The following is a 24,128-nucleotide window of genomic DNA, read 5'->3' on the forward strand; positions in this document are numbered from 1 at the left end:
CGAGACAGTGCGTTTCTCGCCTGAAACACATTATGGGTTTTCATTTTGTGAATAACTTGAAAATCTTAGCTCAAACAGCTGCAAAACCTATTTCCCCAGCATGGAAATGCTGAATTCTATAAGGCCAAGCCTGACATATGTGTGTCGAGTCTCCTATCAAAAGTTACAGCTGTCTTTATGGACTTGGTGAAAATCGCCTTATTTCGGCGAGACAGTGCGTTCTCGCCTGAAACACATTATGGGCTTTCATTTTGTGAATAACTTGAAAATCTTAGCTCAAACAGCTGCAAAACCTATTTCCCCAGCATGGAAATGCTGAATTCTATAAGGCCAAGCCTGAAATATGTGTGTCCGAGTCTCCTATCAAAAGTTGGAGGTGTCTTTATGGACTTGGTGAAAATCGCCTTATTTCGGCGAGACAGTGCGTTTCTCGCCTGAAACACATTATGGGTTTTCATTTTGTGAATAACTTGAAAATCTTAGCTCAAACAGCTGCAAAACCTATTTCCCCAGCATGGAAATGCTGAATTCTATAAGGCCAAGCCTGAAATATGTGTGTCCGAGTCTCCTATCAAAAGTTGCAGGTGTCTTTATGGACTTGGTGAAAATCGCCTTATTTTGGCGAGACAGTGCGTTTCTCGCCTGAAACACATTATGGGTTTTCATTTTGTGAATAACTTGAAAATCTTAGCTCAAACAGCTGCAAAACCTATTTCCCCAGCATGGAAATGCTGAATTCTATAAGGCCAAGCCTGAAATATGTGTGTCCGAGTCTCCTATCAAAAGTTACAGCTGTCTTTATGGACTTGGTGAAAATCGCCTTATTTCGGCGAGACAGTGCGTTTCTCGCCTGAAACACATTATGGGTTTTCATTTTGTGAATAACTTGAAAATCTTAGCTCAAACAGCTGCAAAACCCATTTCCCCAGCATGGAAATGCTGAATTCTATAAGGCCAAGCCTGAAATAGGTGTGTCCGAGTCTCCTATCAAAAGTTGCAGGTGTCTTTATTGACTTGGTGAAAATCGCCTTATTTCGGCGAGACAGTGCGTTTCTCGCCTGAAACACATTATGGGTTTTCATTTTCTGAATAACTTGAAAATCTTAGCTCAAACAACTGCAAAACCTATTTCCCCAGCATGGAAATGCTGAATTCTATAAGGCCAAGCCTGACATATGTGTGTCCGAGTCTCCTATCAAAAGTTACAGCTGTCTTTATGGACTTGGTGAAAATCGCCTTATTTCGGCGAGACAGTGCGTTTCTCGCCTGAATCACATTATGGGCTTTCATTTTGTGAATAACTTGAAAATCTTAGCTCAAACAGCTGCAAAACCTATTTCCTCAGCATGGAAATGCTGAATTCTATAAGGCCAAGCCTGAAATATGTGTGTCCGAGTCTCCTATCAAAAGTTACAGCTGTCTTTATGGACTTGGTGAAAATCCTTATTTCGGCGAGACAGTGCGTTTCTCGCCTGAAACACATTATGGGTTTTCATTTTGTGAATAACTTGAAAATCTTAGCTCAAACAGCTGCAAAACCTATTTCCCCAGCATGGAAATGCTGAATTCTATAAGGCCAAGCCTGACATATGTGTGTCCGAGTCTCCTATCAAAAGTTACAGCTGTCTTTATGGACTTGGTGAAAATCACCTTATTTTGGGGAGACAGTGCGTTTCTCGCCTGAAACACATTATAGGCTTTCAGTTTGTGAATAACTTGAAAATCTTAGCTCAAACAGCTGCAAAACCTATTTCCTCAGCATGGAAATGCTGAATTCTATAAGGCCAAGCCTGAAATATGTGTGTCCGAGTCTCCTATCAAAAGTTACAGCTGTCTTTATGGACTTGGTGAAAATCGCCTTATTTCGGCGAGACAGTGCGTTCTCGCCTGAAACACATTATGGGTTTTCATTTTGTGAATAACTTGAAAATCTTAGCTCAAACAGCTGCAAAACCTATTTCCCCAGCATGGAAATGCTGAATTCTATAAGGCCAAGCCTGACATATGTGTGTCCGAGTCTCCTATCAAAAGTTACAGCTGTCTTTATGGACTTGGTGAAAATCGCCTTATTTCGGCGAGACAGTGCGTTTCTCGCCTGAAACACATTATGGGCTTTCAGTTTGTGAATAACTTGAAAATCTTAGCTCAAACAGCTGCAAAACCTATTTCCCCAGCATGGAAATGCTGAATTCTATAAGGCCAAGCCTGAAATAGGTGTGTCCGAGTCTCCTAAGAAAAGTGACAGCTGTCTTTATGGACTTGGTGAAAATCGCCTTATTTCGGCGAGACAGTGCGTTCTCGCCTGAAACACATTATGGGTTTTCATTTTGTGAATAACTTGAAAATCTTAGCTCAAACAGCTGCAAAACCTATTTCCCCAGCATGGAAATGCTGAATTCTATAAGGCCAAGCCTGAAATATGTGTGTCCGAGTCTCCTATCAAAAGTTGGAGGTGTCTTTATGGACTTGGTGAAAATCGCCTTATTTCGCGAGAGACAGTGCGTTTCTCGCCTGAAACACATTATGGGTTTTCATTTTGTGAATAATTTGAAAATCTTAGCTCAAACAGCTGCAAAACCTATTTCCCCAGCATGGAAATGCTGAATTCTATAAGGCCAAGCCTGAAATATGTGTGTCCGAGTCCCCTATCAAAAGTTGAAGGTGTCTTTATGGACTTGGTGAAAATCGCCTTATTTCGGCGAGACAGTGCGTTCTCGCCTGAAACACATTATGGGTTTTCATTTTGTGAATGACTTGAAAATCTTAGCTCAAACAGCTGCAAAACCTATTTCCCCAGCATGGAAATGCTGAATTCTATAAGGCCAAGCCTGAAATATGTGTGTCCGAGTCCCTATCAAAAGTTACAGCTGTCTTTATGGACTTGGTGAAAATCGCCTTATTTCGGCGAGACAGTGCGTTCTCGCCTGAAACACATTATGGGTTTTCATTTTGTGAATAATTTGAAAATCTTAGCTCAAACAGCTGCAAAACCTATTTCCCCAGCATGGAAATGCTGAATTCTATAAGGCCAAGCCTGAAATATGTGTGTCCGAGTCTCCTATCAAAAGTTGAAGGTGTCTTTATGGACTTGGTGAAAATCGCCTTATTTCGGCGAGACAGTGCGTTTCTCGCCTGAAACACATTATGGGTTTTCATTTTGTGAATAACTTGAAAATCTTAGCTCAAACAGCTGCAAAACCTATTTCCCCAGCATGGAAATGCTGAATTCTATAAGGCCAAGCCTGAAATATGTGTGTCCGAGTCTCCTATCAAAAGTTACAGCTGTCTTTATGGACTTGGTGAAAATCGCCTTATTTCGGCGAGACAGTGCGTTCTCGCCTGAAACACATTATGGGTTTTCATTTTGTGAATAACTTGAAAATCTTAGCTCAAACAGCTGCAAAACCTATTTCCCCAGCATGGAAATGCTGAATTCTATAAGGCCAAGCCTGAAATATGTGTGTCCGAGTCTCCTATCAAAAGTTACAGCTGTCTCTATGGACTTGGTGAAAATCGCTTTATTTCGGCGAGACAGTGAGTTTCTCGCCTGGAACACAATATGGGTTTTCATTTTGAGAATAACTTGAAAATCTTAGCTCAAACAACTGCAAAACCTATTTCCCCAGCATGGAAATGCTGAATTCCATAAGGCCAAGCCTGACATATGTGTGTCCGAGTCTCCTATCAAAAGTTGAAGGTGTCTTTATGGACTTGGTGAAAATCGCCTTATTTCGGCGAGACAGTGCGTTTCTCGCCTGAAACACATTATGGGTTTTCATTTTGTGAATAATTTGAAAATCTTAGCAGCCAGAAGGACCGGTGTGGTGCGGATGGCCTCAGCCATCACCACAGGCCCTGGTGTGGTGCAGATGGAACCAGCCAGAAGCATAGACCCTGGTGTGGTGTAGATTGTCTCAACCAGAGCCACAAACCCTGGTGTGGTGTAGTTAGTCTCGGCAAGGAGCAATTCAATTCAATTCAATTCAATTTTATTTATATAGCGCCAAATCACAACAAAAGTCGCCTCAAGGCGCTTTATATTGTACAGTAGATAGCACAATAATAGCACAGGTCCTCTTGTGATGTGGATGGCCTCAGCCAGCAGCAGAGGCCCTCGTGTGGTGCAGATGGCCTCAGCCAGCAGCACAGGCCCTGGTGTGGTGTATTTGGCCTCAGGCTGCACCACAGGCCCTGGTGTAATTTAGATGACCTATGTTAGCAGCATATGCCCCGTTGTGTTGTGGATTGCCTCACCCGGCAGCACAAGACATTGCTGAAAAGCGCCAAAAAGAATGTCGTTAATGTGGCCTCATTAATGAGCAGCTGCTTTGGGTTTTTCAACACCCTCCTTCTCTGGATCAAAAGCAGTTCAATGACATGAAAAGGTAAAGCTTACAGCACCTGGTATTCCCAGGCAGTCTACCATCCAAGTACTAACCAAGCCCAAGCCTGCTTAGCTTCCGAGATCAGACGAGATCAGGCGTGCTCAGGGTGGTATGACCGTAAGCTGCTGGCCACAGCACAAAGTGTCAATTTATGGAATCGAGTGGTGAGGTGGGCAGTACTTGAAGTTACGCGAACAACCCTCCAATTTAACTACAGTGTTAACAGTAACTGCATGCTTGCCTAATACCCTAACCCAAGGACTCAATTTATATTTAACCAGCAGCACAAGCCCTGGTGTGGTGTACATTGCCTCAGCCAGCAGCCCAGGCCCTGTTGGGAAATAGATGGCCTCAACCAGAGCCACAATACCTTGTGTGGTGTAGTTGGCCTCAGCCAGAGCCACTGGCCAAGTGTGTGGTGTAGTTGTCCCCAGCCAGCTCCACAGGCCCTGGTGTGGTGTCTTTGGCCTCAGCCTGCACCACAGGCCCTGGTGTAATTTAGATGACCTATATTAGCAGCATATGCCCCGTTGTGTTGTGGATGGCTTCACCCGGCAGCACAAGGCATTGCTGAAAAGCGCCAAAAAGAATGTCGTTAATGTGGCCTCATTAATGAGCAGCTGCTTTGGGTTTTTCAACACCCTCCTTCTCTGGATCAAAAGCAGTTCAATGACATGAAAAGGTAAAGCTTACAGCACCTGGTATTCCCAGGCAGTCTACCATCCAAGTACTAACCAAGCCCAAGCCTGCTTAGCTTCCGAGATCAGACGAGATCGGGCGTGCTCAGGGTGGTATGGCCGTAAGCTGCTGGCCACAGCACAAAGTGTCAATTTATGGAATCGAGTGGTGAGGTGGGCAGTACTTGAAGTTACGCGAACAACCCTCCAATTTAACTACAGTGTTAACAGTAACTGCATGCTTGCCTAATACCCTAACCCAAGGACTCAATTTATATTTAACCAGCAGCACAAGCCCTGGTGTGGTGTACATTGCCTCAGCCAGCAGCCCAGGCCCTGTTGGGAAATAGATGGCCTCAACCAGAGCCACAATACCTTGTGTGGTGTAGTTGGCCTCAGCCAGAGCCACTGGCCAAGTGTGTGGTGTAGTTGTCCCCAGCCAGCTCCACAGGCCCTGGTGTGGTGTCTTTGGCCTCAGCCTGCACCACAGGCCCTGGTGTAATTTAGATGACCTATATTAGCAGCATATGCCCCGTTGTGTTGTGGATGGCCTCACCCGGCAGCACAAGGCATTGCTGAAAAGCGCCAAAAGGAATGTCGTTAATGTGCCCTCATTAATGAGCAGCTGCTTTGGGTTTTTCAACACCCTCCTTCTCTGGATCAAAAGCAGTTCAATGACATGAAAAGGTAAAGCTTACAGCACCTGGTATTCCCAGGCAGTCTACAATCCAAGTACTAACCAAGCCCAACGCTGCTTAGCTTGCGAGATCAGACGAGATCGGGCATGCTCAGGGTGGTATGGCCGTAAGCTGCTGGCCACAGCACAAAGTGTCAATTTATGGAATCGAGTGGTGAGGTGGGCAGTACTTGAAGTTACGCGAACAACCCTCCAATTTAACTACAGTGTTAACGGTAACTGCATGCTTGCCTAATACCCTAACCCAAGGACTCAATTTATATTTAACCAGCAGCACAGGCCCTGGTGTTGTGTAGGTTCCCTCAGCCAGCAACCCAGGCCCTGCTGTGGTGTCGATGGCCTCAGCCAGCAGCACAGGAGCTAGTGTGGTGTAGATATCCTCAGCCAGAAGCACAGGCCCTGGTGTGATCAACATGGCCTAAGCCAACAGCACAGGCTCTGGTGTGATCAACATTTCCTCAACTAGCAGCACAGGACCTGGTGTGGTGTAGGTGGCCTCAACCAGCATCACAGGTCCACAAGCCATCATCACAAGCCCTGTTGTGATGCAGATGGCCTTATCCAGCAGAACAGGCCCTGGTGTGTTGTACATAGCCTGATCCTTAAGCACAGGCCCTGGTGTGGTGTATATTGCCTCAGCCAGCAGCCCAGGCCCTGTTGGGAAATAGATGGCCTCAACCAGAGCCACAATACCTTGTGTGGTGTAGTTGGCCTCAGCCAGAGCCACTGGCCAAGTGTGTGGTGTAGTTGTCCTCAGCCAGCGGCACAGGCCGTGGTGTGGTGCAGGTTGCCTCAGCCGCAACTCAGGACGTGGTGTGGTCTAGGTGGCCTCAACCAGAGCCACAATCCCTGGTGTGGTGTAGTGTGCCTCAGCCAGCAGCACAGGTCCACAGCCAGAATCACAGTTCCTGGAGTAATTTAGATGACCTATGTAGCAGCCAGAAGGACCGGTGTGGTGCGGATGGCCTCAGCCATCAGCACAGGCCCTGGTGTGGTGCAGATGGAACCAGCCAGAAGCACAGACCCTGGTGTGGTGTAGATTGCCTCAGCCAGAGCCACAAACCCTGGTGTGGTGTAGTTGGTCTCGGCAAGGAGCACAGGTCCTCTTGTGATGTGGATTGCCTCAGCCAGCAGCACAGGCCCTGGTGTGATGAATATGGCCTCAGACAGTAGCACAGGCCCTGGTGTGGTGTAGGTGGCCTCAGGCAGAGCCACTGGCCAAGTGTGTGGTGTAGTTGGCCTCAGCCAGCAGCACAGGCCCTGGTGTGGTGCAGGTTGCCTCAGCTGCAACGCAGGCCCGGTGTGGTGTCGATGGCCTCACCCAGAGCCACAGGCCCTGGTGTGGTGTGTTTGGCCTCAGCCTGCACCACAGGCCCTGGTGTAATTTAGATGACCTATGTTAGCAGCATATGCCCCGTTGTGTTGTGGATGGCCTCACCCGGCAGCAGTGTTGGGTAAGTTACTTTAAATTAGTAACTTAGTTACATTACTAGTTACTTCTCTAAAAAGTAACTCAGTTACTTCAAGTTACTCGTTACTTTCAGAGTAACTAGTTACTAGGAAAAGTAACTTTGGTTTTACTCAGAATTCTCTTGTTAATGTGTTGCTTTCGTAACTGGATACCCAGCAAGTTTGCCAGTCTTCTATCTTGCTTACTTGCCACAAGTGCACTGTGCCACCTACCAATAGAAAGGAAAAAATAATGTGCATATTTCCATGAGAGAAATCCCACGCCTGGACCGTCGTTGACCACCGCCATGATTCTAGCCTGCTTTTTTACATCCAACACAAAAACTGCAGTCGTGGTGCTTTTGATTGTACTCAGAACTTGGAAATTCTGCCTTCTGAATAGGAAGATGTAGGTAACACCAGACTGCAGATGAGCTGCATACAGGGCTGGACTGGGACAAAACAATCGTCCCGGGCATTTTGACTAGAGACCGCCCACCATTATAGGAAAAATCATAAAGCCTTTGAATGAAAGTAAACACTGTTGTGACAGTGATGTACACTGTTCTGATGGTATATATGTATCAATCTATCAATTGTTTGTTGTAAGACTCAGATAATTATTTTTTTTTTAAAAGCGAGACATTTTAAATGAGAATAAGAAAGAAAAGTATTTCTTTGTCCCCCTTTTCCCTGTTAATGCCCTACCTGGCCCCTGGCATCACTTTGCTAGACCCGCCCCTGCACAGTTACCAGCTGTCAGCTACATAGAAAAGGATCCTGGTGTTATTTGTCTCTCAGAAACAGTTCATAACTTCCTTCAACTCATTCATGTCACCTAAAAGGTAAACCTGTTTCTCCATCACCTGTTCAGCTCTGATGATTCAGTAAGGACATCTCCTGGTTTCATCTTCATGTTTCCTCTCACCAGATAACCAAACCGATATCATGACCAGCAGCTTTACAGCTGTGGCTCCAGCAAACATCAGCTGATACTAGAAATTAATATTAAATAAATTCTAACAACAGCTGATCAAGCTTAAACGTGCTGCTGTTGTTTAACGCACATCCGCTGGTTTCCTCTTTCTGGCGCAAAGTGGGCGATAAATAAACAAGAGAGAAAAGCCGATCAGCTGATCATTGATCAGTTTCGTGATTGAAGTAGAAACAGGAGAGAATGAGAGAAGAAGAGGCAGCTGTGCAGCTTCAGCTTTGTGTCTTTTTCATTGTAGCTGAAGTCCGGGACAAACTGTGTTCCTTTTCACCTCAGTACGAAAACGCTGTAATATTTTCTCTGAATACGAGACGATTCTGTTTTTAGGGGACGGTTGGAAACTCTAATAATTAACCGTATGAACAAAATAAAGTTCAACATCAGTAACATAGCACCCACCCAGCTGTATAGAAACTCCGTCATGCTAGCTAGCACGCAGTACCGAAAAAGTCAGCATACCGAAAATAAACTCCACCTAAACTTGGTTTATATCTGACTCCGATAGACTGCAGGTCATAACTTACCTGAAGTTCAGTTCACCTGACATGCGGACCGGCGGCCGCTTGGGTCTCTCCTCTTGCCTCCTTTTCCTTCATCCACCTGCTGGCCTCCACCACTTGCTAATATAATTGAATCTGTGGAAGCTCCGCGATATCCACCACACGCAGTAACGAGTAACGAGCCTATCTAAATCCCAGTAACGAGTAACGCGTTCCTGGTTTTGGCATAATAACTAGTTACCGTGCTCGTTACCACAATAATAACGTAGTTACTGTAACGCGTTACTTAATAACGCGTTAGTCCCAACACTGCCCGGCAGCACAAGACATTGCTGAAAAGCGCCAAAAGGAATGTCGTTAATGTGCCCTCATTAATGAGCAGCTGCTTTGGGTTTTTCAACACCCTCCTTCTCTGGATCAAAAGCAGTTCAATGACATGAAAAGGTAAAGCTTACAGCACTTGGTATTCCCATGCAGCCTACCATCCAAGTACTAACCAAGGCCAACCCTGCTTAGCTTCCGAGATCAGACGAAATCGGGCGTGCTCAGGGTGGTATGGCCGTAAGCTGCTGGCCACAGCACAAAGTGTCAATTTATGGAATCAAGAGGTGAGGTGGGCAGTACTTGAAGTTACGCGAACAACCCTCCAATTTAACTACAGTGTTAACGGTAACTGCATGCTTGCCTAATACCCCAACCCAAGGACTCAATTTATATTTAACCAGCAGCACAGGCCCTGGTGTTGTGTAGGTACCCTCAGCCAGCAACCCAGGCCCTGCTGTGTTGTCGATGGCCTCAGCCAGCAGCACAGGAGCTAGTGTGGTGTAGATATCCTCAGCCAGAAGCACAGGCCCTGGTGTGATCAACATGGCCTAAGCCAACAGCACAGGCTCTGGTGTGATCAACATTTCCTCAACTAGCAGCACAGGACCTGGTGTGGTGTAGGTGGCCTCAACCAGCATCACAGGTCCACAAGCCATCATCACAGGCCCTGGTGTGATGTAGGTGGCCTCAGCAAGCTGCAGACGACCTGGTGTTGTGTAGGTGGCCTAAGCCAGCAGCACAGGCTCTGGTGTCATGAACATGGCCTTAACCAGCAGCACAGCACATGGTGTGGTGTAGGTGGCCTCAGCCAGCAGCACAGGCCGTGGTGTGGTGGAGGTGGCCTCAGCCAGAAGCACATTCCCTGGTGTGGTGTAGTTGGCCTCAGCCAGCAGCACAAGCCCTGGTGTGGTGCAGATGGAACCAGCCAGAAGCACATTCCCTGGTGTGTTGTAGATGGCCTCAGCTGGCAGCACAGGTCCTCTGTCAGAAGCACAAGCCCTGTTGTGATGCAGATGGACTTATCCAGCAGAACAGGCCCTGGTGTGTTGTACATAGCCTGATCCTTAAGCACACTCCCTGGTGTGGTGTACATTGCCTCAGCCAGCATCCCAGGCCCTGTTGGGAAATAGATGGCCTCAACCAGAGCCACAATACCTTGTGTGGTGTAGTTGGCCTCAGCCAGAGCCACTGGCCAAGTGTGTGGTGTAGTTGTCCTCAGCCAGTGGCACAGTCCGTGGTGTGGTGCAGGTTGCCCCAGCCGCAACTCAGGACGTGGTGTGGTCTAGGTGGCCTCAACCAGAGCCACAATCCCTGGTGTGGTGTAGTGTGCCTCAGCCAGCAGCACAGGTCCACAGCCAGAATCACAGGTCCTGGAGTAATTTAGATGACCTATGTAGCAGCCAGAAGGACCGGTGTGGTGCGGATGGCCTCAGCCATCAGCACAGGCCCTGGTGTGGTGCAGATGGAACCAGCCAGAAGCACAGACCCTGGTGTGGTGTAGATTGCCTCAGCCAGAGCCACAAACCCTGGTGTGGTGTAGTTGGTCTCGGCAAGGAGCACAGGTCCTCTTGTGATGTGGATGGCCTCAGCCAGCAGCACAGGCCCTGGTGTGATGAATATGGCCTCAGACAGTAGCACAGGCCCTGGTGTTGTTTAGGTTGCCTCAGAAAGCAACCCAGGCCCTGCTGTGGTGTCGATGGCCTCAGCCAGCAGCACAGGAGCTAGTGTGGTGTAGATGTCCTCAGCCAGAAGCACAGGCCCTGCTGTGGTGTACATTGCCTCAGCAAGAAGGACAGGCCCTGGTGTGTTGAAGATGGCCTCAGCCAGCAGCACAGGCCCTGGTGTGGTGCAGGTTGCCTCAGCTGCAACGCAGGCCCCGTGTGGTGTCGATGGCCTCACCCAGAGCCACAGGCCCTGGTGTGGTGTATTTGGCCTCAGCCTGCACCACAGGCCCTGGTGTAATTTAGATGACCTATGTTAGCAGCATATGCCCCGTTGTGTTGTGGATGGCCTCACCCGGCAGCACAAGACATTGCTGAAAAGCGCCAAAAGGAATGTCGTTAATGTGCCCTCATTAATGAGCAGCTGCTTTGGGTTTTCAACACCCTCCTTCTCTGGATCAAAAGCAGTTCAATGACATGAAAAGGTAAAGCTTACAGCACCTGGTATTCCCAAGCAGTCTACCATCCGAGTACTAACCAAGCCCAACCCTGCTTAACTTCCGAGATCAGACGAGATCGGGCGTGCTCAGGGTGGTATGGCCGGAAGCTGCTGGCCGTAAGCTGCTGACCACAGCACAAAGTGTCAATTTATGGAATCAAGAGGTGAGGTGGGCAGTACTTGAAGTTACGCGAACAACCCTCCAATTTAACTACAGTGTTAACGGTAACTGCATGCTTGCCTAATACCCTAACCCAAGGACTCAATTTATATTTAACCAGCAGCACAGGCCCTGGTGTTGTGTAGGTTCCCTCAGCCAGCAACCCAGGCCCTGCTGTGGTGTCGATGGCCTCAGCCAGCAGCACAGGAGCTAGTGTGGTGTAGATATCCTCAGCCAGAAGCACAGGCCCTGGTGTGATCAACATGGCCTAAGCCAACAGCACAAGCTCTGGTGTGATCAACATTTCCTCAACTAGCAGCACAGGACCTGGTGTGGTGTAGGTGGCCTCAACCAGCATCACAGGTCCACAAGCCATCATCACAGGCCCTGGTGTGATGTAGGTGGCCTCAGCAAGCTGCAGACGACCTGGTGTTGTGTAGGTGGCCTAAGCCAGCAGCACAGGCTCTGGTGTCATGAACATGGCCTTAACCAGCAGCACAGCACATGGTGTGGTGTAGGTGGCCTCAGCCAGCAGCACAGGCCGTGGTGTGATGTAGCTGGCCTCGGCCAGCAGCACAGGTCGTGGTGTGGTGGAGGTGGCCTCAGCCAGAAGCACATTCCCTGGTGTGGTGTAGTTGGCCTCAGCCAGCAGCACAAGCCCTGGTGTGGTGCAGATGGAACCAGCCAGAAGCACAGACCCTGGTGTGTTGTAGATGGCCTCAGCTGGCAGCACAGGTCCTCTGTCAGAAGCACAAGCCCTGTTGTGATGCAGATGGCCTTATCCAGCAGAACAGGCCCTGGTGTGGTGCAGGTTGCCTCAGCCCCAACTCAGGACGTGGTGTGGTCTAGGTGGCCTCAACCAGAGCCACAGTACCTTGTGTGGTGAAGTTGGCCTCAGCCAGAGCCACTGGCCAAGTGTGTGGTGTAGTTGTCCTCAGCGAGCGGCACAAGCCCTGTTGTGATGCAGATGGCCTTATCCAGCAGAACAGGCCCTGGTGTGTTGTACATAGCCTGATCCTTAAGCACAGGCCCTGGTGTGGTGTACATTGCCTCAGCCAGCAGCCCAGGCCCTGTTGGGAAATAGATGGCCTCAACCAGAGCCACAATACCTTGTGTGGTGTAGTTGGCCTCAGCCAGAGCCACTCGCCAAGTGTGTGGTGTAGTTGTCCTCAGCCAGCGGCACAGGCCGTGGTGTGGTGCAGGTTGCCTCAGCCGCAACTCAGGACGTGGTGTGGTCTAGATGGCCTCAACCAGAGCCACAATACCTTGTGTGGTGTAGTTGGCCTCAGCCAGAGCCACTGGCCAAGTGTGTGGTGTAGTTGTCCTCAGCCAGCGGCACAGGCCGTGGTGTGGTGCAGGTTGCCTCAGCCACAACTCAGGACGTGGTGTGGTCTAGGTGGCCTCAACCAGAGCCACAATCCCTGGTGTGGTGTAGTGTGCCTCAGCCAGCAGCACAGGTCCACAGCCAGAATCACAGGTCCTGGAGTAATTTAGATGACCTATGTAGCAGCCAGAAGGACCGGTGTGGTGCGGATGGCCTCAGCCATCAGCACAGGCCCTGGTGTGGTGCAGATGGAACCAGCCAGAAGCACAGACCCTGGTGTGGTGTAGATTGCCTCAGCCAGAGCCACAAACCCTGGTGTGGTGTAGTTGGTCTCGGCAAGGAGCACAGGTCCTCTTGTGATGTGGATGGCCTCAGCCAGCAGCACAGGCCCTGGTGTGATGAATATGGCCTCAGACAGTAGCACAGGCCCTGGTGTGGTGTAGGTGGCCTCAGGCAGAGCCACTGGCCAAGTGTGTGGTGTAGTTGGCCTCAGCCAGCAGCACAGGCCCTGGTGTGGTGCAGGTTGCCTCAGCTGCAACGCAGGCCCCGGTGTGGTGTCGATGGCCTCACCCAGAGCCACAGGCCCTGGTGTGGTGTATTTGGCCTCAGCCTGCACCACAGGCCCTGGTGTAATTTAGATGACCTATGTTAGCAGCATATGCCCCGTTGTGTTGTGGATGGCCTCACCCGGCAGCACAAGACATTGCTGAAAAGCGCCAAAAGGAATGTCGTTAATGTGCCCTCATTAATGAGCAGCTGCTTTGGGTTTTTCAACACCCTCCTTCTCTGGATCAAAAGCAGTTCAATGACATGAAAAGGTAAAGCTTACAGCACCTGGTATTCCCAGGCAGTCTACCATCCGAGTACTAACCAAGCCCAACCCTGCTTAGCTTCCGAGATCAGACGAGATCGGGCGTGCTCAGGGTGGTATGGCCGGAAGCTGCTGGCCGTAAGCTGCTGGCCACAGCACAAAGTGTCAATTTATGGAATCAAGAGGTGAGGTGGGCAGTACTTGAAGTTACGCGAACAACCCTCCAATTTAACTACAGTGTTAACGGTAACTGCATGCTTGCCTAATACCCTAACCCAAGGACTCAATTTATATTTAACCAGCAGCACAGGCCCTGGTGTTGTGTAGGTTCCCTCAGCCAGCAACCCAGGCCCTGCTGTGGTGTCGATGGCCTCAGCCAGCAGCACAGGAGCTAGTGTGGTGTAGATATCCTCAGCCAGAAGCACAGGCCCTGGTGTGATCAACATGGCCTAAGCCAACAGCACAAGCTCTGGTGTGATCAACATTTCCTCAACTAGCAGCACAGGACCTGGTGTGGTGTAGGTGGCCTCAACCAGCATCACAGGTCCACAAGCCATCATCACAGGCCCTGGTGTGATGTAGGTGGCCTCAGCAAGCTGCAGACGACCTGGTGTTGTGTAGGTGGCCTAAGCCAGCAGCACAGGCTCTGGTGTCATGAACATGGCCTTAACCAGCAGCACAGCACATGGTGTGGTGTAGGTGGCCTCAGCCAGCAGCACAGGCCGTGGTGTGATGTAGCTGGCTTCGGCCAGTAGCACAGGTCGTGGTGTGGTGGAGGTGGCCTCAGCCAGAAGCACATTCCCTGGTGTGGTGTAGTTGGCCTCAGCCAGCAGCACAAGCCCTGGTGTGGTGCAGATGGAACCAGCCAGAAGCATAGACCCTGGTGTGTTGTAGATGGCCTCAGCTGGCAGCACAGGTCCTCTGTCAGAAGCACAAGCCCTGTTGTGATGCAGATGGCCTTATCCAGCAGAACAGGCCCTGGTGTGTTGTACATAGCCTGATCCTAAGCACAGGCCCTGGTGTGGTGTACATCGCCTCAGCCAGCAGCCCAGGCCCTGTTGGGAAATAGATGGCCTCAACCAGAGCCACAATACCTTGTGTGGTGTAGTTGGCCTCAGCCAGAGCCACTGGCCAAGTGTGTGGTGTAGTTGTCCTCAGCGAGCGGCACAGGCCGTGGTGTGGTGCAGGTTGCCTCAGCTGCAACTCAGGACGTGGTGTGGTCTAGGTGGCCTCAACCAGAGCCACAATACCTTGTGTGGTGAAGTTGGCCTCAGCCAGAGCCACTGGCCAAGTGTGTGGTGTAGTTGTCCTCAGCCAGCGGCACAGGCCGTGGTGTGGTGCAGGTTGCCTCAGCCGCAACTCAGGACGTGGTGTGGTCTAGGTGGCCTCAACCAGAGCCACAATCCCTGGTGTGGTGTAGTGTGCCTCAGCCAGCAGCACAGGTCCACAGCCAGAATCACAGGTCCTGGAGTAATTTAGATGACCTATGTAGCAGCCAGAAGGACCGGTGTGGTGCGGATGGCCTCAGCCATCAGCACAGGCCCTGGTGTGGTGCAGATGGAACCAGCCAGAAGCACAGACCCTGGTGTGTGGTGTAGATTGCCTCAGCCAGAGCCACAAACCCTGGTGTGGTGTAGTTGGTCTCGGCAGGAGCACAGGTCCTCTTGTGATGTGGATGGCCTCAGCCAGCAGCACAGGCCCTGGTGTGATGAATATGGCCTCAGACAGTAGCACAGGCCCTGGTGTTGTTTAGGTTGCCTCAGACAGCAACCCAGGCCCTGCTGTGGTGTCGATGGCCTCAGCCAGCAGCACAGGAGCTAGTGTGGTGTAGATATCCTCAGCCAAAAGCACAGGCCCTGCTGTGGTGTACATTGCCTCAGCAAGAAGGACAGGCCCTGGTGTGTTGAAGATGGCCTCAGCCAGCAGCACAGGCCCTGGTGTGGTGCAGGTTGCCTCAGCTGCAACGCAGGCCCCGGTGTGGTGTCGATGGCCTCACCCAGAGCCACAGGCCCTGGTGTGGTGTATTTGGCCTCAGCCTGCACCACAGGCCCTGGTGTAATTTAGATGACCTATGTTAGCAGCATATGCCCCGTTGTGTTGTGGATGGCCTCACCCGCAGCACAAGACATTGCTGAAAAGCGCCAAAAGGAATGTCGTTAATGTGCCCTCATTAATGAGCAGCTGCTTTGGGTCTTTCAACACCCTCCTTCTCTGGATCAAAAGCAGTTCAATGACATGAAAAGGTAAAGCTTACAGCACCTGGTATTCCCAGGCAGTCTACCATCCGAGTACTAACCAAGCCCAACCCTGCTTAGCTTCCGAGATCAGACGAGATCGGGCGTGCTCAGGGTGGTATGGCCGTCAAGCTGCTGGCCACAGCACAAAGTGTCAATTTATGGAATCAAGAGGTGAGGTGGGCAGTACTTGAAGTTACGCCAACAACCTCCAATTTAACTACAGTGTTAACGGTAACTGCATGCTTGCCTAATACCCTAACCCAAGGACTCAATTTATATTTAACCAGCAGCACAGGCCCTGGTGTTGTGTAGGTTCCCTCAGCCAGCAACCCAGGCCCTGCTGTGGTGTCGATGGCCTCAGCCAGCAGCACAGGAGCTAGTGTGGTGTAGATATCCTCAGCCAGAAGCACAGGCCCTGGTGTGATCAACATGGCCTAAGCCAACAGCACAAGCTCTGGTGTGATCAACATTTCCTCAACTAGCAGCACAGGACCTGGTGTGGTGTAGGTGGCCTCAGCAAGCTGCAGACGACCTGGTGTTGTGTAGGTGGCCTAAGCCAGCAGCACAGGCTCTGGTGTCATGAACATGGCCTTAACCAGCAGCACAGCACATGGTGTGGTGTAGGTGGCCTCAGCCAGCAGCACAGGCCGTGGTGTGATGTGTAGCTGGCTTCGCCAGTAGCACAGGTCGTGGTGTGGTGGAGGTGGCCTCAGCCAGAAGCACATTCCCTGGTGTGGTGTAGTTGGCCTCAGCCAGCAGCACAAGCCCTGGTGTGGTGCAGATGGAACCAGCCAGAAGCATAGACCCTGGTGTGTTGTAGATGGCCTCAGCTGGCAGCACAGGTCCTCTGTCAGAAGCACAAGCCCTGTTGTGATGCAGATGGCCTTATCCAGCAGAACAGGCCCTGGTGTGTTGTACATAGCCTGATCCTTAAGCACAGGCCCTGGTGTGGTGTACATTGCCTCAGCCAGCAGCCCAGGCCCTGTTGGGAAATAGATGGCCTCAACCAGAGCCACAATACCTTGTGTGGTGTAGTTGGCCTCAGCCAGAGCCACTGGCCAAGTGTGTGGTGTAGTTGTCCTCAGCGAGCGGCACAGGCCGTGGTGTGGTGCAGGTTGCCTCAGCCGCAACTCAGGACGTGGTGTGGTATAGGTGGCCTCAACCAGAGCCACAATACCTTGTGTGGTGAAGTTGGCCTCAGCCAGCAGCACTGGCCAAGTGTGTGGTGTAGTTGGCCTCAGCCAGCAGCACAGGCCCTGGTGTGGTGCAGGTTGCCTCAGCTGCAACGCAGGCCCCGTGTGGGTGTCGATGGCCTCACCCAGAGCCACAGGCCCTGGTGTGGTGTATTTGGCCTCAGCCTGCACCACAGGCCCTGGTGTAATTTAGATGACCTATGTTAGCAGCATATGCCCCGTTGTGTTGTGGATGGCCTCACCCGGCAGCACAAGACATTGCTGAAAAGCGCCAAAAGGAATGTCGTTAATGTGCCCTCATTAATGAGCAGCTGCTTTGGGTTTTTCAACACCCTCCTTCTCTGGATCAAAAGCAGTTCAATGACATGAAAAGGTAAAGCTTACAGCACCTGGTATTCCCAGGCAGTCTACCATCCGAGTACTAACCAAGCCCAACCCTGCTTAGCTTCCGAGATCAGACGAGATCGGGCGTGCTCAGGGTGGTATGGCCGTAAGCTGCTGGCCACAGCACAAAGTGTCAATTTATGGAATCAAGAGGTGAGGTGGGCAGTACTTGAAGTTACGCCGAACAACCCTCCAATTTAACTACAGTGTTAACGGTAACTGCATGCTTGCCTAATACCCCAACCCAAGGACTCAATTTATATTTAACCAGCAGCACAGGCCCTGGTGTTGTGTAGGTTCCCTCAGCCAGCAACCCAGGCCCTGCTGTGGTGTCGATGGCCTCAGCCAGCAGCACAGGAGCTAGTGTGGTGTAGATATCCTCAGCCAGAAGCACAGGCCCTGGTGTGATCAACATGGCCTAAGCCAACAGCACAAGCTCTGGTGTGATCAACATTTCCTCAACTAGCAGCACAGGACCTGGTGTGGTGTAGGTGGCCTCAACCAGCATCACAGGTCCACAAGCCATCATCACAGGCCCTGGTGTGATGTAGGTGGCCTCAGCAAGCTGCAGACGACCTGGTGTTGTGTAGGTGGCCTAAGCCAGCAGCACAGGCTCTGGTGTCATGAACATGGCCTTAACCAGCAGCACAGCACATGGTGTGGTGTAGGTGGCCTCAGCCAGCAGCACAGGCCGTGGTGTGATGTAGCTGGCTTCGGCCAGTAGCACAGGTCGTGGTGTGGTGGAGGTGGCCTCAGCCAGAAGCACATTCCCTGGTGTGGTGTAGTTGGCCTCAGCCAGCAGCACAAGCCCTGGTGTGGTGCAGATGGAACCAGCCAGAAGCATAGACCCTGGTGTGTTGTAGATGGCCTCAGCTGGCAGCACAGGTCCTCTGTCAGAAGCACAAGCCCTGTTGTGATGCAGATGGCCTTATCCAGCAGAACAGGCCCTGGTGTGTTGTACATAGCCTGATCCTTAAGCACAGGCCCTGGTGTGGTGTACATTGCCTCAGCCAGCAGCCCAGGCCCTGTTGGGAAATAGATGGCCTCAACCAGAGCCACAATACCTTGTGTGGTGTAGTTGGCCTCAGCCAGAGCCACAAACCCTGGTGTGGTGTAGTTGTCCTCAGCGAGCGGCACAGGCCGTGGTGTGGTGCAGGTTGCCTCAGCTGCAACTCAGGACGTGGTGTGGTCTAGGTGGCCTCAACCAGAGCCACAATACCTTGTGTGGTGAAGTTGGCCTCAGCCAGAGCCACTGGCCAAGTGTGTGGTGTAGTTGGCCTCAGCCAGCAGCACAGGCCCTGGTGTGGTGCAGGTTGCCTCAGCTGCAACGCAGGCCCCGGTGTGGTGTCGATGGCCTCACCCAGAGCCACAGGCCCTGGTGTGGTGTATTTGGCCTCAGCCTGCACCACAGGCCCTGGTGTAATTTAGATGACCTATGTTAGCAGCATATGCCCCGTTGTGTTGTGGATGGCCTCACCCGGCAGCACAAGACATTGCTGAAAAGCGCCAAAAGGAATGTCGTTAATGTGCCCTCATTAATGAGCAGCTGCTTTGGGTTTTTCAACACCCTCCTTCTCTGGATCAAAAGCAGTTCAATGACATGAAAAGGTAAAGCTTACAGCACCTGGTATTCCCAGGCAGTCTACCATCCAAGTACTAACCAAGCCCAACCCCGCTTAGCTTCCGAGATCAGACGAGATCGGGCATGCTCAGGGTGGTATGGCCGTAAGCTGCTGGCCACAGCACAAAGTGTCAATTTATGGAATCAAGAGGTGAGGTGGGCAGTACTTGAAGTTACGCGAACAACCCTCCAATTTAACTACAGTGTTAACGGTAACTGCATGCTTGCGTAATACCCTACCCCAAGGACTCAATTTATATTTAACCAGCAGCACAGGCCCTGGTGTTGTGTAGGTTCCCTCAGCCAGCAACCCAGGCCCTGCTGTGGTGTCGATGGCCTCAGCCAGCAGCACAGGAGCTAGTGTGGTGTAGATATCCTCAGCCAGAAGCACAGGCCCTGGTGTGATCAACATGGCCTAAGCCAACAGCACAAGCTCTGGTGTGATCAACATTTCCTCAACTAGCAGCACAGGACCTGGTGTGGTGTAGGTGGCCTCAACCAGCATCACAGGTCCACAAGCCATCATCACAGGCCCTGGTGTGATGTAGGTGGCCTCAGCAAGCTGCAGACGACCTGGTGTTGTGTAGGTGGCCTAAGCCAGCAGCACAGGCTCTGGTGTCATGAACATGGCCTTAACCAGCAGCACAGCACATGGTGTGGTGTAGGTGGCCTCAGCCAGCAGCACAGGCCGTGGTGTGATGTAGCTGGCTTCGCCAGTAGCACAGGTCGTGGTGTGGTGGAGGTGGCCTCAGCCAGAAGCACATTCCCTGGTGTGGTGTAGTTGGCCTCAGCCAGCAGCACAAGCCCTGGTGTGGTGCAGATGGAACCAGCCAGAAGCATAGACCCTGGTGTGTTGTAGATGGCCTCAGCTGGCAGCACAGGTCCTCTGTCAGAAGCACAAGCCCTGTTGTGATGCAGATGGCCTTATCCAGCAGAACAGGCCCTGGTGTGTTGTACATAGCCTGATCCTTAAGCACAGGCCCTGGTGTGGTGTACATTGCCTCAGCCAGCAGCCCAGGCCCTGTTGGGAAATAGATGGCCTCAACCAGAGCCACAATACCTTGTGTGGTGTAGTTGGCCTCAGCCAGAGCCACTGGCCAAGTGTGTGGTGTAGTTGTGCGAGCGGCACAGGCCGTGGTGTGGTGCAGGTGCCTCAGCCGCAACTCAGGACGTGGTGTGGTCAGGTGGCCTCAACCAGAGCCACAATACCTTGTGTGGTGAAGTTGGCCTCAGCCAGAGCCACTGGCCAAGTGTGTGGTGTAGTTGTCCTCAGCCAGCGGCACAGGCCGTGGTGTGGTGCAGGTTGCCTCAGCCGCAACTCAGGACGTGGTGTGGTCTAGGTGGCCTCAACCAGAGCCACAATCCCTGGTGTGGTGTAGTGTGCCTCAGCCAGCAGCACAGGTCCACAGCCAGAATCACAGGTCCTGGAGTAATTTAGATGACCTATGTAGCAGCCAGAAGGACCGGTGTGGTGCGGATGGCCTCAGCCATCAGCACAGGCCCTGGTGTGGTGCAGATGGAACCAGCCAGAAGCACAGACCCTGGTGTGGTGTAGATTGCCTCAGCCAGAGCCACAAACCCTGGTGTGGTGTAGTTGGTCTCGGCAAGGAGCACAGGTCCTCTTGTGATGTGGATGGCCTCAGCCAGCAGCACAGGCCCTGGTGTGATGAATATGGCCTCAGACAGTAGCACAGGCCCTGGTATGGTGTAGGTGGCCTCAGGCAGAGCCACTGGCCAAGTGTGTGGTGTAGTTGGCCTCAGCCAGCAGCACAGGCCCTGGTGTGGTGCAGGTTGCCTCAGCTGCAACGCAGGCCCCGTGTGGTGTCGATGGCCTCACCCAGAGCCACAGGCCCTGGTGTGGTGTATTTGGCCTCAGCCTGCACCACAGGCCCTGGTGTAATTTAGATGACCTATGTTAGCAGCATATGCCCCCGTTGTGTTGTGGATGGCCTCACCCGCAGCACAAGACATTGCTGAAAAGCGCCAAAAGGAATGTCGTTAATGTGCCCTCATTAATGAGCAGCTGCTTTGGGTTTTCAACACCCTCCTTCTCTGGATCAAAAGCAGTTCAATGACATGAAAAGGTAAAGCTTACAGCACCTGGTATTCCCAGGCAGTCTACCATCCGAGTACTAACCAAGCCCAACCCTGCTTAGCTTCCGAGATCAGACGAGATCGGGCGTGCTCAGGGTGGTATGGCCGTAAGCTGCTGGCCACAGCACAAAGTGTCAATTTATGGAATCAAGAGGTGAGGTGGGCAGTACTTGAAGTTACGCCAACAACCCTCCAATTTAACTACAGTGTTAACGGTAACTGCATGCTTGCCTAATACCCCAACCCAAGGACTCAATTTATATTTAACCAGCAGCACAGGCCCTGGTGTTGTGTAGGTTCCCTCAGCCAGCAACCCAGGCCCTGCTGTGGTGTCGATGGCCTCAGCCAGCAGCACAGGAGCTAGTGTGGTGTAGATATCCTCAGCCAGAAGCACAGGCCCTGGTGTGATCAACATGGCCTAAGCCAACAGCACAAGCTCTGGTGTGATCAACATTTCCTCAACTAGCAGCACAGGACCTGGTGTGGTGTAGGTGGCCTCAACCAGCATCACAGGTCCACAAGCCATCATCACAGGCCCTGGTGTGATGTAGGTGGCCTCAGCAAGCTGCAGACGGCCTGGTGTTGTGGGTGGCCTCAGCCAGCAGCACAGGCTCTGGTGTCATGAACATGGCCTTAACCAGCACAGCACATGGTGGTGTGGTGTAGTGGCCTCAGCCAGCAGCACAGGCCGTGGTGTGATGTAGCTGGCTTCGCCAGTAGCACAGGTCGTGGTGTGGTGGAGGTGGCCTCAGCCAGAAGCACATTCCCTGGTGTGGTGTAGTTGGCCTCAGCCAGCAGCACAAGCCCTGGTGTGGTGCAGATGGAACCAGCCAGAAGCATAGACCCTGGTGTGTTGTAGATGGCCTCAGCTGGCAGCACAGGTCCTCTGTCAGAAGCACAAGCCCTGTTGTGATGCAGATGGCCTTATCCAGCAGAACAGGCCCTGGTGTGTTGTACATAGCCTGATCCTTAAGCACAGGCCCTGGTGTGGTGTACATTGCCTCAGCCAGCAGCCCAGGCCCTGTTGGGAAATAGATGGCCTCAACCAGAGCCACAATACCTGTGTGGTGTAGTGTGGTTGGCCTCAGCCAGAGCCACTGGCCAAGTGTGTGGTGTAGTTGTCCTCAGCGAGCGGCACAGGCCGTGGTGTGGTGCAGGTTGCCTCAGCCGCAACTCAGGACGTGGTGTGGTCTAGGTGGCCTCAACCAGAGCCACAATACCTTGTGTGGTGAAGTTGGCCTCAGCCAGCAGCACTGGCCAAGTGTGTGGTGTAGTTGGCCTCAGCCAGCAGCACAGGCCCTGGTGTGGTGCAGGTTGCCTCAGCTGCAACGCAGGCCCCGTGTGTGTGTCGATGGCCTCACCCAGAGCCACAGGCCCTGGTGTGGTGTATTTGGCCTCAGCCTGCACCACAGGCCCTGGTGTAATTTAGATGACCTATGTTAGCAGCATATGCCCCGTTGTGTTGTGGATGGCCTCACCCGGCAGCACAAGACATTGCTGAAAAGCGCCAAAAGGAATGTCGTTAATGTGCCCTCATTAATGAGCAGCTGCTTTGGGTTTTCAACACCCTCCTTCTCTGGATCAAAAGCAGTTCAATGACATGAAAAGGTAAAGCTTACAGCACCTGGTATTCCCAGGCAGTCTACCATCCGAGTACTAACCAAGCCCAACCCTGCTTAGCTTCCGAGATCAGACGAGATCGGGCGTGCTCAGGGTGGTATGGCCGTAAGCTGCTGGCCACAGCACAAAGTGTCAATTTATGGAATCAAGAGGTGAGGTGGGCAGTACTTGAAGTTACGCCAACAACCCTCCAATTTAACTACAGTGTTAACGGTAACTGCATGCTTGCCTAATACCCCAACCCAAGGACTCAATTTATATTTAACCAGCAGCACAGGCCCTGGTGTTGTGTAGGTTCCCCTCAGCCAGCAACCCAGGCCCTGCTGTGGTGTCGATGGCCTCAGCCAGCAGCACAGGAGCTAGTGTGGTGTAGATATCCTCAGCCAGAAGCACAGGCCCTGGTGTGATCAACATGGCCTAAGCCAACAGCACAAGCTCTGGTGTGATCAACATTTCCTCAACTAGCAGCACAGGACCTGGTGTGGTGTAGGTGGCCTCAACCAGCATCACAGGTCCACAAGCCATCATCACAGGCCCTGGTGTGATGTAGGTGGCCTCAGCAAGCTGCAGACGACCTGGTGTTGTGTAGGTGGCCTAAGCCAGCAGCACAGGCTCTGGTGTCATGAACATGGCCTTAACCAGCAGCACAGCACATGGTGTGGTGTAGGTGGCCTCAGCCAGCAGCACAGGCCGTGGTGTGATGTAGCTGGCTTCGGCCAGTAGCACAGGTCGTGGTGTGGTGGAGGTGGCCTCAGCCAGAAGCACATTCCCTGGTGTGGTGTAGTTGGCCTCAGCCAGCAGCACAAGCCCTGGTGTGGTGCAGATGGAACCAGCCAGAAGCATAGACCCTGGTGTGTTGTAGATGGCCTCAGCTGGCAGCACAGGTCCTCTGTCAGAAGCACAAGCCCTGTTGTGATGCAGATGGCCTTATCCAGCAGAACAGGCCCTGGTGTGTTGTACATAGCCTGATCCTAAGCACAGGCCCTGGTGTGGTGTACATTGCCTCAGCCAGCAGCCCAGGCCCTGTTGGGAAATAGATGGCCTCAACCAGAGCCACAATACCTTGTGTGGTGTAGTTGGCCTCAGCCAGAGCCACTGGCCAAGTGTGTGGTGTAGTTGTCCTCAGCGAGCGGCACAGGCCGTGGTGTGGTGCAGGTTGCCTCAGCTGCAACTCAGGACGTGGTGTGGTCTAGGTGGCCTCAACCAGAGCCACAATACCTTGTGTGGTGAAGTTGGCCTCAGCCAGCAGCACTGGCCAAGTGTGTGGTGTAGTTGGCCTCAGCCAGCAGCACAGGCCCTGTGTGTGGTGCAGTTGCCTCAGCTGCAACGCAGGCCCCGGTGTGGTGTCGATGGCCTCACCCAGAGCCACAGACCCTGGTGTGGTGTATTTGGCCTCAGCCTGCACCACAGGCCCTGGTGTAATTTAGATGACCTATGTTAGCAGCATATGCCCCGTTGTGTTGTGGATGGCCTCACCCGCAGCACAAGACATTGCTGA

General features: G+C 52.1%; 10 non-coding genes and 1 pseudogene across 10 annotated transcripts; all 11 read right to left on the minus strand.

The window, feature by feature from the left end:
* Positions 1-4,389: 4,389 nt before the first annotated feature.
* Positions 4,390-4,508, minus strand: LOC120436954. The gene has a single exon (XR_005610703.1). It is a non-coding gene; the product is annotated as a 5S ribosomal RNA (ribosomal RNA).
* Positions 4,509-5,071: 563 nt separating this feature from the next.
* LOC120436939 lies at positions 5,072-5,190 on the minus strand. Its single transcript, XR_005610687.1, has one exon. It is a non-coding gene; the product is annotated as a 5S ribosomal RNA (ribosomal RNA).
* A 563-nt stretch (positions 5,191-5,753) lies between these two features.
* On the minus strand, positions 5,754-5,872 carry LOC120436976 (annotated as a pseudogene).
* Positions 5,873-9,150: 3,278 nt separating this feature from the next.
* LOC120436957 lies at positions 9,151-9,269 on the minus strand. The gene has a single exon (XR_005610706.1). It is a non-coding gene; the product is annotated as a 5S ribosomal RNA (ribosomal RNA).
* Positions 9,270-11,176: 1,907 nt separating this feature from the next.
* On the minus strand, positions 11,177-11,295 carry LOC120436945. Its single transcript, XR_005610693.1, has one exon. It is a non-coding gene; the product is annotated as a 5S ribosomal RNA (ribosomal RNA).
* A 2,197-nt stretch (positions 11,296-13,492) lies between these two features.
* On the minus strand, positions 13,493-13,611 carry LOC120436947. The gene has a single exon (XR_005610695.1). It is a non-coding gene; the product is annotated as a 5S ribosomal RNA (ribosomal RNA).
* A 2,117-nt stretch (positions 13,612-15,728) lies between these two features.
* Positions 15,729-15,847, minus strand: LOC120436958. The gene has a single exon (XR_005610707.1). It is a non-coding gene; the product is annotated as a 5S ribosomal RNA (ribosomal RNA).
* A 1,441-nt stretch (positions 15,848-17,288) lies between these two features.
* On the minus strand, positions 17,289-17,407 carry LOC120436940. Its single transcript, XR_005610688.1, has one exon. It is a non-coding gene; the product is annotated as a 5S ribosomal RNA (ribosomal RNA).
* A 1,500-nt stretch (positions 17,408-18,907) lies between these two features.
* Positions 18,908-19,026, minus strand: LOC120436938. The gene has a single exon (XR_005610686.1). It is a non-coding gene; the product is annotated as a 5S ribosomal RNA (ribosomal RNA).
* Positions 19,027-21,004: 1,978 nt separating this feature from the next.
* Positions 21,005-21,123, minus strand: LOC120436951. Its single transcript, XR_005610700.1, has one exon. It is a non-coding gene; the product is annotated as a 5S ribosomal RNA (ribosomal RNA).
* Positions 21,124-22,622: 1,499 nt separating this feature from the next.
* Positions 22,623-22,741, minus strand: LOC120436962. The gene has a single exon (XR_005610712.1). It is a non-coding gene; the product is annotated as a 5S ribosomal RNA (ribosomal RNA).
* Between the last annotated feature and the right edge of the window lie 1,387 nt (positions 22,742-24,128).

This window comes from Oreochromis aureus, unplaced genomic scaffold (assembly GCF_013358895.1).
Source record: "Oreochromis aureus strain Israel breed Guangdong unplaced genomic scaffold, ZZ_aureus HiC_scaffold_368, whole genome shotgun sequence".
Lineage (NCBI taxonomy): Eukaryota > Metazoa > Chordata > Actinopteri > Cichliformes > Cichlidae > Oreochromis > Oreochromis aureus.